This window comes from Phoxinus phoxinus, assembly GCF_949152265.1.
Source record: "Phoxinus phoxinus genome assembly, chromosome: 14".
NCBI classification, from domain to species: Eukaryota; Metazoa; Chordata; class Actinopteri; order Cypriniformes; family Leuciscidae; genus Phoxinus; species Phoxinus phoxinus.
In genome coordinates, this window is record NC_136889.1 from 18,767,218 (window position 1) to 18,780,341 (window position 13,124).

The 13,124-nt window shown below is 35.2% G+C and overlaps 1 long non-coding RNA gene across 1 annotated transcript; it reads right to left on the bottom strand.

Moving 5' to 3' along the window:
* Positions 1-1,897: 1,897 nt before the first annotated feature.
* LOC307010600 lies at positions 1,898-4,797 on the bottom strand. The gene is made up of 4 exons (XR_013800222.1): positions 4,670-4,797; positions 3,241-3,450; positions 3,034-3,132; positions 1,898-2,884 (listed from the first exon to the last, which is right to left on the bottom strand). It is a non-coding gene; the product is annotated as an uncharacterized lncRNA (long non-coding RNA).
* Positions 4,798-13,124: the final 8,327 nt, after the last annotated feature.

The following is a 13,124-nucleotide window of genomic DNA, read 5'->3' on the forward strand; positions in this document are numbered from 1 at the left end:
TTTAAAAATAATTTTAGAACTAAAAAAATTTACACTACGATTCAAAAGTTTGGGGTTTGTATAATGATGATTTTTTTATTATTTTTTATAGCCTACTTTCAAATAAATTTTATTCAGCAAGGACGCATTACACAAAAGTGACAATGAAGAAATGTACAATGTTCCAAAATATTTCTATTTCAAATAAATGGTGTTCTTTATATTCATACATTCTATTAATCAAAAAATGCTGAAAAATGTATCAGAATTTCCACAAAAATATTAAGTTTTTTCAACATTTATAATAATAAATAAAAAAATCTTGAGCAGCAAATCAGCATATTAGAATGATTTTTGAAGGATCATGTGACACTGAAGACTGGATTTGCTGAAAATTCAGCTTTCCCATCACAGGAATAAATTGCATTAAAAACATTAAAAAATATAATAAAATAAACATTTAAATTGTAATAATATTTCACAATATTACCGTTTTAACTGTATTTAAGTGTGCAAAAGATACCTTTTTCATTTCAGGACACACCTGTATTACCAGGATACACCTGTCCTGTATGTCTATCGACAAATGTATCCCTGAAATACCCCCCCCCAGACACACACACACACACACAAATATTGGGTTTTTATTTTTTACAAGGACTAGTCTCCATAGACATAATGATTTTTATACTGAACAAATTTTATATTAACCCTACCCCTAAAGCTAAGCCAAAACATGCTGCATACTAAAACATAATTTAACATGATTTATAAGCGGTTTTCCTCATAAAAACAAAATCTAGGTTTACCATCCTTGTGGGGACATTTGGTCCACACAACGCAGGGAATACACAGACGTTTTGTTTCGGTATCTTTGTGGGGAATTTCCATAGACATAATGATTTTTATTATCTATAAACTGTATATTCTATACCCTAAGTCTACCCATCACAGAAACATTTTTGCAGTTTTACATTTTCAAATAAGCATTAGTATGTTCATATAAGAGGGGTTATTTCATTTCCCTCTTATGTGGATTAATTTCTGGCTGGTCCCCATAGGTTTTACAATGGGGACATTTGGTCCTCACAATACGTTAAACCACTACACACACACACACACACACACACACACACACACACACACACACACACACACACACACACACACACACACACACACATTGGAGTACCTGTGCACATCCACTGTAAAAAGCTTGTAAAACCAAAATTCATAGTTCCTTGAGCTACAGACTCTTACTCAATCCACATGTTGTAAAATCCACAACAAAATATCTACAAGTGCAAAATCCACCAATTTTGCTTCCTTGTGCAGTTCGGGGTCAGCATAGTAACACACAGACATAGATAAATGACAAACTACCTACACAGTACACACACAGACTCTAATATCCCTCTGCCTTGTTATGATACTTCCTGCTTTAATCTAACATCAGCTCCATCTGAATGGACAGCACATGGGTTTTAGTGTGTGTTTGTCAAAGAGATTACCAATGAATCAATATGAGTGACTGGTTGAACTTCTCTCTCCGTTAGCCAGCATAAATCTCTGTGATACATGACATGAGTGTCTTGAACACATGCACCCACACACACACACACTTGTGTTTTCTCAACATCGCTCTCTGACTAACGCATATGTGCCCCTTCTGTCCTTTAGCGCATTTACGGATCACACAAATGAATCACACATAAGAAGCAATATAAATGACAGAATAGAGAGATGGATGAGGTCAACAATTCAGAGGCCACTCAAATACTTGTCTAGGCTTATGATTAAGCAAATCCGTCTCAGTCCATTCCAGCACATAAAAAAATAATATAAAATCACACACTGTTAAAACTGTTACTTGAATCTAACTCAATAAAATTAAGACAACATTTTCCAACTACTTTTTGTAAGTTTATTGAACTAACTGATATTTTGAGTAAGGACAACCTAATATTTTCGAATTAATAAAAAAACATATTATTAAGTAGCATTTTAAGAAAAAGCCAATAAATTAAGTACAATCAAAGTAAAAAAACAGATCTGCATTTTATACAGACTTAATTAAATTAGGTAAAATTTAAATGAAAAAATACTTGTTAATGTCTTCTGTTTTATTAGTTTTAACCAATTTGCTCTTGGTTTTGAAAGTGTAAACCCAAATAATTAGTTCAGACTGTTAATTTTCAACATTTATTAACAGTACCAATTAGCTGCACAATGTAAACAATCAGTAACATCTGAATCAGCCAATAAAGTGCTTCAGTGTTTTTACGGTGTACATATTAAAACAGTTTAATATTTCTAAACAGTTGAAATTAGCTGGACAGTATAAAGTAACATCTGTACTCATGCATTAAAACAATCATGAACTGCTGTTTTGTAAAACACCTTCACAGTAGTGTGTACATATTTTAAATATAATAATATATAAACATTTTAACACTAACTTACTTTACAGGTCACAAGCATGAGCATCTGACCTACAGTACAACTTAGCATTATACAATAACATGACACCTTCACATAGTTTGTTATTTTAGAAACATTTTTACTCAAATATTCCACTGATCCCACCAACTGACCAGTTTTGAAAGAACATTTTCACTTTATTTTTCAAAGTCATGAACTTTGGGCTTGGTTTTGGGCGCAGTGTGTCAAGTCCCACGAAAAGTCTTTGGAACACCTCAAATGTTTTGCAAAGCTTCGGTGGAAACTCGAGATTAAGGGCATATGTCAACCCAAGCAGTAAGCAGCATGCTCTGGCCAGATTTCCGAGATTAGAAAGGACTGGAATTCCCTCAAGGATGATTCCTACTGCATCTGGCTCACGGCAGACATAAATGCTGAAATTTTTCATTTTCAGGTCATCATGAACAGTTGTCTCTACAGCCCCCTTTGAGATAAAACAAATATATATAAGACAATCTGATTTGTTTATGAAAAACAAATACTCTACCATTACCAGCCAAATGTTGGTTCAGTTAGTTTACATTAACAGTCAGCACAATTTAAACCTGTTCACCAGACTGAGCCAATACTTACACAGTAATCAGAGATGAGCTCCTGTGCACTCTCTCCCATATATTCAAAGAGGCATCTCAGAGTGACATCTCTCTTTTTTACAGCAGTGGCACTTGGGTCCTAGTTAACAGAACAAAAATGAATAAATTATTTTTGTTGATAAATTCACTCCTTTTCATTGTGATATCCAGGGTTTTGACACAGAGGACAGGTAAATGAAAGACTTACTTCTGGTGAATTGTGGGATTTAGCTTCTGGATGGTATCTTGAGAGGTGAAAGCGGAAGGAACTCCAGGATTTAAAAGAACATGGGCAATCTATATGAATACAAGGCAAGGAATGGCTGTGTCCAAAGGTCCCATGACGCAGTCTATAATGTTTAAAAATGTCCCTCTTTCTTTGTACCACAGTACGGCACAATTTACAGGGCCATCCCATCTGTTAAGAGGGAAAAGAAAAAACAAATATTAGTCATACAACTATAATGCAAGCCCTTTTAAAAAAAAAAACTTAAAATACAAGTGAAGATTAGCCTTCTGAACAAGATAAGCTTTAGTTCAACTAATTTAGTTAAATTGTAATGCATTAATCTAAAAAAAATTTCTAAAATGTTTTTATTTACAAACCCATAATATTCCTGTAGATAATCTATCAACCTATTAATATGAATATTTATTTTAAGTTTGACCATGCAATACAGACACAGATTTAGCATTGTGACAAAATTATATCTTTAAAAAAACACTTCTAAAGTAGAACAGTATTAATGATTATTCAGTCTTTAACTAACATACATGATTCTTTATTCTTTCAAGCAGACATATTTGTATAAACTAAATACAAGTAATCCTTATAAAAGCTATTAAAAAGCAATGAATGCTTTTCTATTTTTATTATGTTGTTTGAATAATATTAAGTGAAGTATACACTAAGAAATAATGTTGTGTGTTTTTAATCCATTCAGACATGAAAGAGTTAAATTCAGTCCTCGCGGGCTGTATAACGTTAGCTGTCTATATGCAGGGCTGCACGTGAGCGCACAGGAAAACCTCTTTTGCGTCGTCACTCTTATTCAGATCTATATTTCTGCTCTTCTCTTTCTCCCAGACGTTTACATTTTTGAACGATTGACATGCATCAAGCGCATGCCAACTCCTGTTCAGTCAGGTAAATCAGTAGGCTACGTTACAAAATGTAGGCCTAACATACGCATCTACCACAAACGCAAATCAGTTCTGAATGGATCTCTTCCCTAATAGTCTCTCCCTAACATTAACGTTTTTATTCGCCATTATTTGTAGGTTTTAATTTAGTTATGGTCTCGTTTTTGTCTGTGAAAAAATGTTTGAAAAATGAAATTAACACTGCACTCTCAGTTCACTGGCAAACTTACAAACACATTTGACAAATTAAACTATCACACAAAGACAACATTACTTATACAACGCACACACATCGATTTATACACTAACAGTTAACGTTAACATTATGTGGCTCAAGTTAGCTGCTACTTTCGAGCTGTTTGAGAGCACATTAAAAATGGCGACCGACGGTCGCAAAAGTTTGTAAGAAACAGAGCAATGGTTTTGCAGATTGTACAACATAAACACGTTAATTAGGCTAACATCTAACTTTAAAAATACAAAAAGTTACTTACATGGCTCAGTGTTCGAATAAGCTTCTGTCCTGGAACGAGAGTGAAGGATTTGCCAGCTGGCTTGAACTTTCCGTTGCTGCAGGTGGGCTATATGGGGAGGCTGCAGACCTGGAGCCGGTAGATATAGGACCCAAACAGTTTTACGCCCCTGGCAGTTTTACGCCCCTGTTGTTCCTGATGCGTCCAGTAGGGAGATATACTGCGAAATAACATCATTAAATCGACGCTAACACATTAATAACCCGTCCATAGACTTGACAATTTTGTGTTTTTTGTTCATTTAAATATAAACGCTACAGTGTAGATCTGCACGGATTAAAATAGAAAAATAGATGCAGATATTCAGTCGGTTTTCACTCTTCACTCAGCCTACAGAAGACTTTTGTTTTTGTGAATTGAAAAATTAAAAATACACATAGTTGGATCAACTACGTGTTATGACAAGTAATGATATGACCTACTGCAGTTATAGGCCTATTCACCGTATGTTTTTATATGGAGACTAAGTAAAAATATGTTGTTGTGAATTTATATAAAGTTACATTTAGATATTAACCATATTTAGACCATTAGACTTACAGTACTACCTAGTAATCATATGGATCCTCGATTTAATATCTGCTGTACTATTCTCTATTGGTCGTCATACAGCTACAAAACAGTGTCCTACATACGTGGTAAGATAAATTTAAGCCAGATCGTCCTGAACTTTTTGGTAAATTCTGGGCAAGTTTCATGCATAAAGACAGAACCATCCAATGTCAAAACCTTTAAACTCAAAGGTTTCTAAAACAAATAATATCCTTGAGTCTGTTGTAAAGAACCTTTCATTTTTTATTGACAAAATGTAATATTGTATTGATTTGTGTAGCCTAATTCAATCTCTTTTGATGTCCGTATACCCCCCTTGTTTTTTTTTCTCTCTTCTCACTGTTAATGTCTGTATCCTTTCATTTGCAATACAAAATAAATAAATAAATTAATTTAAAAAAAAGATTAAAACATACCTCAATTCGTGTCGCTGGACAGTCTCCCCCTACTGGACGCATCAGGAACAACAGGGGCGTAAAACTGCCAGGGGCGTAAAACTGTTTGGGTCGTATATCTACCGGCTCCAGGTCTGCAGCCTCCCCATACTCCAGGTGGGCGGGGTCGTTTTTTTACGTCTGATATAAACTTTTAAAATGAGTTTTGTAAAATCAATTTATGGTGAAGTCCAATGAACCTAATTTTATTATAGAAAATATTAAGTTACGAAAATATTCACACTTTTTACTTATCAATAACTCAAAAAAACAAAGAAATACAAATAAATTAATTTAATGGAATAAATATAGTTAAAAAAAATAAGTCTCATGGACAATAGCACTGAGCGACTTTTTACAGTGCAGGAGACACCAACTCCAGAGGCATTGTTGCTCCCAAAAGGGAATTATTCAGTGAGCAAACAGAAATGGATCTGCACACTTTAGAATCCATACATGAATGGAAGCTTTAGAGAAAAGAATGATAATGGAAGATGACAAATTTATGACATGAACACCCAGAGAAAAAGGGACTGTGCAACAGCTTTGAGGTGGAGGAATACACATCACTGTTCAAGAGTTTGGGGTCGGTACATATTTGTAATGTTTTTGAAAGAACTCTCTCATGCTCGCTAAGGCTGCATTTATTTGGTCAAAAATACAGCAAAACAGTAATGTTATGAAAAAAATATTGCAATTTAAAAATAAATGTTTAGTATTGTGATATATTATAAAATGTCATTTATTCCTGTGATGACAAAGCTGAATTTTCAGCATCATTACTCCAGTCTTCAGTGTCACACGATCCTTCAGAAATCATTCTAATATGCTGATTTGCTGCTCAAGAAACATTTATTATTATTATAAAAGCTAAAAACATTTGTGCTGCTTCAAAAACCAAGGTATTTTTGATGCATTGAAAGTACAAAAGAAGAGTATTTTTTGAATACTTTATTTTTTATTTTAAAGTATTTTAATTTTAATAGTCACTTTTGATCAATATAACCTATAAAAACATACCTCAGGTAGGCTATTTAGTGACCCTGGATGCCATTCACTATACCCTCCTCAATAATTTCTAGTATTCTTCAATCAATTCATTATAAACCATATAACCAGATTATATATATATACAGTATATAAAAGAATGCCCGTTTTCCCATTTATTTTTTTTAAAATTTGTATAGGGTCACTAATGACCTGAGCTGTGTAAGTGTCAGTATATTTTGAAGTATTTATATATTGAATCATTTCATGACTGAATATGTGCAATTCACATTTATTCCATAAGGTAGCAATGTCTGATACACAATGATGAAGTGACGTTTAACTCATGTTACCACAGGCAGAAAACAAAAGATTAGGAAGTATCATCAGCCAAACTTGACATGGCTCAGTGATTTACTGCAGAGAAAATACTGAACGCAATCAAATATTACTGTCACTATCACTTCAGATGGTGGATCTCGTGAAGAAGCTGTCAGCGATCAAAGTATTGATTTTGAAGATGTTGAAAACTATAGTTTTGAGAATATGTTTGAGATGGTGAATTTGTGTACTGGGAAATGAGCTCTGAGTGATGATGGTATAAAACATCTGCTCAAACTAAAACCCTTCTAAGCTCCAAAAAGTAACAAAATATGCTATATTTTACTCTTCTGTCATTGTTACTCTAATATGAGGAGAGTTATATATTATAATGTGTTTATTATGCTGTTATGCTACAAATAAGGATGCATTTAATGTTAATGTTGTACTTTATTCATTTGGTGTGATTGGATGTTCAAAAATGCTCCACCTGGGGAGTTGTGAGGGGAACCCCAGAGAGAAGAGTCAGATAGAGTGCCTCGCTGGTTCAAGTGCGGTTGGCGTGCGGGTGTGGGCTGTGGCCCTCTAATAAACAGCCTCTTATAAACACCCCTGGTTATTAAAATAGCCTCGTCCTTGTCTGAGAACACTACAATATTATAGCGGCAGGTAGAGATCCATCCTTATTATAGATCTGGATCGCTAATGATTGGCGAGACATTCACGCATTTAAGGGTTAATATGTCCATGCTGAATAAAAGTGTTAATTTTCTTTCTTTTTAAACAGTAGCATACATTTTATCTAAGGAAACCTTCAATCTGGAGTTTTGCGGGTCAGATGTCAATGCTAAATTTAGCTACAAGGTAAACACACAACCCGGGAAAAAAGGTTCTAACATTGTCACACCAACCCATTCATACCACGGTGGCCACATTCTGTCAAATGTCAAATTTTAAAACATGTTGCTATGATCACATTCCATTATGTATTTCTCAGATGTATTGTTTGTTGTACAATCTAATTGTGTAACATACACTACCTTTCAAACGTTTGGGGTAGTAAGAACTTTTTTCAGAAGAAATTAATCATTTTACTTACTTTTAAGATCTTACAGACCACAATCGTGCACACTGCACAGTAGTGTAAAAATATGATTTCAGACATATCAAAACTGTCAAAATCTATATAGCCTACCTGTAAATGAACTAGATAACAGAGCATGGGATTGTTTGTATTTGGCTGGTAAAGGTGACAGTTTTTTAGTCCCTGGATAACATCAAACTCAAAATGTTCCTTTTTCACAAACATTTTTTTTAAACTCTCAACAAGCAGTTCACCATCAATCACTCTCTCTCCACTCAGAATCAACACACAAGTGTAATCTTTAAAAAAGGACAAAGATGCGGATCTCAATCTGGAAAGGGATTATGGGAAGCCACTCCACTCAGACTCGAGTAGAGCAGAGGCTCAGAGAACATCCAACATTGTAACACTTAAACATGGTCCAGCACGGATACATTCAACTATAGATGAATCTGCTGCGATATAGATTATGCTTTTCACCCTCTAGTCTACTACACAAGTACATAAAAAGTGTATTAACATGAACTTACTATATACAGTACAACAAGACTCCAAAGACCAATTAAAATACATTAAATTAGCATTCAAAATCAACTAACTGAAATAATGATTTTCAGTATTTTCTCACTACAAAGAAATAATTAATGATCCAGATGGCAGGTTACGAGTGCAGAAACACGAGTGCATTACGTGCCAGCGCATGCCTAAATTGAGGAACATGTCGGACTGTATTGATCATCCTGGATTCATGGTCTTTAGTGTGGACAGAGATGCATACAGGGAAAAAAAGATCCATTATGTATGCAATTGCATCAATCAGCCCTGAACCTTTTTAAACAAGACCCCTATACATTATTATAATTGACAGATGTGCCACATCCACCTTGCCACTCGCTCTAAGTCCCGCCTACTGTTTGCATTTCCAAAACCAGCAGCATCTTCGCAGTGCTCAGCATCCCTGTGTCTGTATTCATACTGAACGCTGCACTGCTATTTCATGCCCTGCCAAGTCTAGGCAGTCTATAAGACACCTGCAAGCTGTTCAAAACTTATCATTGATCTCAATGTGAATCCTCTGTCTTTTTTCCTTTCTCTATGAATCCCCATTCAGAACAAGATGCCAGAAGAGTACGGTATCAGTATTTCACGATTATTCACTGACACTTCTTGTCAGCTGAGTACTGAAGCAAGTAATCACACAGTCTTTGGGACTAATTAAATGCGACTTTCAATCGTTCCCCCAACAGTCTCACTTCCTGCACCACTAAACAGGTTAATTAAAGTGATCGGTTATTCATTGTTCTGTCCATCTGTATAATACTTGATCTCCTGCCTCTTTTTAGACATACCAGATTAAATTAAGATAAATAATGATTTTTTTTCCTCATTGTCAGTCTTCTGTTGCTCACTATCCAGGCTTTGTCAACAAACACCAACATTATTCTTTGTCTGTCTGTCCAGGAATCAGTCAATAAATCAATGAGTTGAACCTTCTGACTGTTTTTCTCACAGCCCACACATACCTCCATCTAGCATGTATTCAGTTCTCTCTGCTACACACACACACACACACACACACACACACACACGCACACACACACACACACACACACACACACACACAGCTTTGACTTGAACTGTTTTTAAGCTGAGCTAATTATATTTTCTATTGCTTAACCCAAAGCCTCTCCCTCACAGAATTTTTTTTTTGTATTTTGTATTTTCATTAAAGGTAGTGAAATTAAAAGTTTTAATATTAAAGTTGGTACTAAAGTAGCAACAGATCCTTTCTTTAAAAAACAACAACAAAGTGAAGTGGTTTGTCAAAGAAAACAATTTAGGGTGGAGATTTGGTTCAATTCATCAGTTGTGTGGCTGATCAGAGGCAGATCTGAATGAAAGCTTGTAGTCGATTGTACAAAATGGCCGGTGTTTAAGTGAACCAAATGATAGACCTTAGTCAGGGTAGCATAGCGCCATCTTTAATTTTTGACAAGAATGAAAACGATGCTGTTAGGGATAGAATACATTGCCTTTTAATGGATTGCACTGTTGTTTTAACAACAATCTGATTGTTTAGCTGACGTAACGTCTTTCCGGGAAAGAAAACTTTCAGTAGACAAAAACTCCATAAAACAGTTGCGAGTTGTAAAAATTACCGGTACATGATCTAAGACCTTTTTACAGTGCGTGCCATTGTAAAGACTGTATGTCTATTTCTTACAGCCTTGTTTTCATCTGCGTTAAAATCAAAATCTTTTTTGCTGAGTTTATACGGTGGATAAATGTGGATTTTGGATGTTGCTAATGTGCATGGTCACAATGTCCCCATATTATTTCAAAGCACAGTGGCCCCACTACCATGTAGAATGTAAAGCACTGTTGCTGGTCAAGGAAGAATAGTCAGCATTTTGACAGGAGGATGTGGGACCACAAAACACCTGGATGAGACCTCCAACTTCCAATTATAGCCAATGGCAATAAGAGGCTGGATTGGGAAGTGGATCACCAGAAAAGAAACCATTTATTACTTTTATCTACTGCAAAAAACAACAACTTGCATTTGCCAAAGAACATATGACTGGAATATAGAAGATTTGAGCCGCATTTTGCAGTCCGACAATCAAAACTTAACAACCTTTTCAGGTATGTTAGTAGTAGATGACTGTAGCGTTCTAATATCAAATGCATGCGTGACGCCATTAAGCACGGCAGGGGAAACATAATGGTATTGGGGACGCATGTCTACTGCAGGTTTTGGGAGGATCTACAAAGCTGCCACTTCGTTTCAATCCTGCTGAACACAATACAGTCAAGTACGGAGGATCTGTTTGGAGATTAAATGCATTTTCCAACATGATAACGATCCCAAACACTTGAATTGTGATAAGTCATGCCGGTCTTCCACTGAAGCTCATATTTGGGATGAACTTAAAGAGGATAGGAAAGAAGTTGCACGTTTAGTGCGCCAATGCCCATGATAATTTTGTGAGTGTTTTGAAGTGTTTCGAGTTTGACACCTGGTCACCAATCACTTTCATTATACAGAAAAGATGAGAATGAAACTGAAAATATTTCCTTTTGTGGTCTATGGAAGAAGAAAAAAAACAGTTCTAAAGGACACAAGGAAGTGTAAATGATGACAGAATTGTCCTTTCTCTGAGAACTATCCCTTAAAGACATTATGCTTCGTTAAGTCATTTTCCTGATAGGGACCATTAGACATTCCCCACCATGCAGGTGATCACAGGTTGTACTATCCTTTTGGGCACATTTGGTCCCCACGATGATGGCAAAACCTGACCCTACACACATCTTCCGCACCATATTCAGATAGACAGTAGATTAAGTGACAATACCCATAATGCCCCTGAGGAGAGCCTGCCCTCTCTCCTGGGCACAGATCTGACACGATGCAGAAATATACACAACACAGGAGAAACAGGAACTATGCTAAAGAAAATCTTTTCCTCCATTCATCCAATAATTTCCTTAATGGGTGAGGTGGTTGAGAGCACAATGTGAAAAAGCATAAAAAAGCATCTCATAAGAGACAATCATTACTCGTTTCTCTCTTGTGCTCTTTGAAGTAAAAGGTCAAGTTGTTCTGTCTGTGTGAAGGACTGTGCCGTGTTTGAGTAATTATCTCGGACTGGAATTGCCAGAGTTTTGGACTAATTATTTTTGCTGTTAGAACCCTAACGAGCAGCCGAACTGTAGGCGTGAGCTGGCGGCTGCTGGCAGAACATGATCAGTGCTTACAAATGAACACTAACAATCAGACAATACATTTTACACTAAAACACACACATTCAGCCAAGCTCTATATCACAAAACAGCCAGCTGTGCTCCTAATGTCACCTTTGCAGCGAGGACAAGCGTGAGTGAGGCTGAACTGAAGTCTGGTCACACAAACCTTCCACTTTTGAATGCAGTCTAGAAGATGGAGGTAAAAGAGATCTCACTTTTTCTCTCATATGAGACTGAAGAAACCAAATAAAACTTATGGAGAATGGACAGACGGATGTTTTCCCCCAAGAAACTAAGAGCATTTTAACTCTCTTAACGACTTCTCATTATCACAGAATTCTGAGAATCAATTCCAGAAACTTCATTGCTAATTACATACCGACATCTATGCTGGAATTTTTTTACTTTATCCAGCATAATTCCAAAACACGCTGAGTTTTATTTTTAGCGACACATTAAATGCCATTAAGTGCTTGAGAGTACACAGAATTGGATGTCTAAATGTCAAAAAACACTTGAGTCACATAATGGCAGTTACGCTGCCGGAGGATCACAGAATGGACAGAATGACTAAATTGCATTGCATTTTTTCAGCAGTGACATTAACTTAAAGGAACGGAAGTTTTAGCAGAGCATTATTATCTTGGAGCCTTTGACAAAAACACTTTGATACTCTGCTGTGACTGAACGAAAAATATATACTGAGCTAAAGGTAAGCATTATGTGAGAAAATATATTATTATAAAATATAAATTATTATGTGAGCAAAACATACAAAATATGAACGATTATAAAAATTATAGTGCTGTCAAATCGATTAATCGTGATTAATCACTTCTAACATAAACGTTTGTAAATGTGTGTGTGTATATATATATATATATATATATATATATATATATGACAAATGACAAATGATATATGATATATATATATATATATATATATATATATATATATATATATATATATATATATATATATATATATATAAAATATATATATATACACACACACAAACACACACACTGTATATACACATACATACATATTATATATTTACAAACTTTTGTTAGATGTGATTAATCGCGATTAATAAATTTGACAGGACAAAATTTATTTTTTACAAAAATATCCAAAATGCCTTTAAATAGCCATACATTTCTTAAATTGAAAAACAAAATGAAATTTAAGTGTGTGAGGTTGCTGCTGTCAGCCTGTAGAGAGTTATTACACACTTATTGAGTGAATCCACTTTTCTGTCTCTCTTTCACAAACACACTTCACG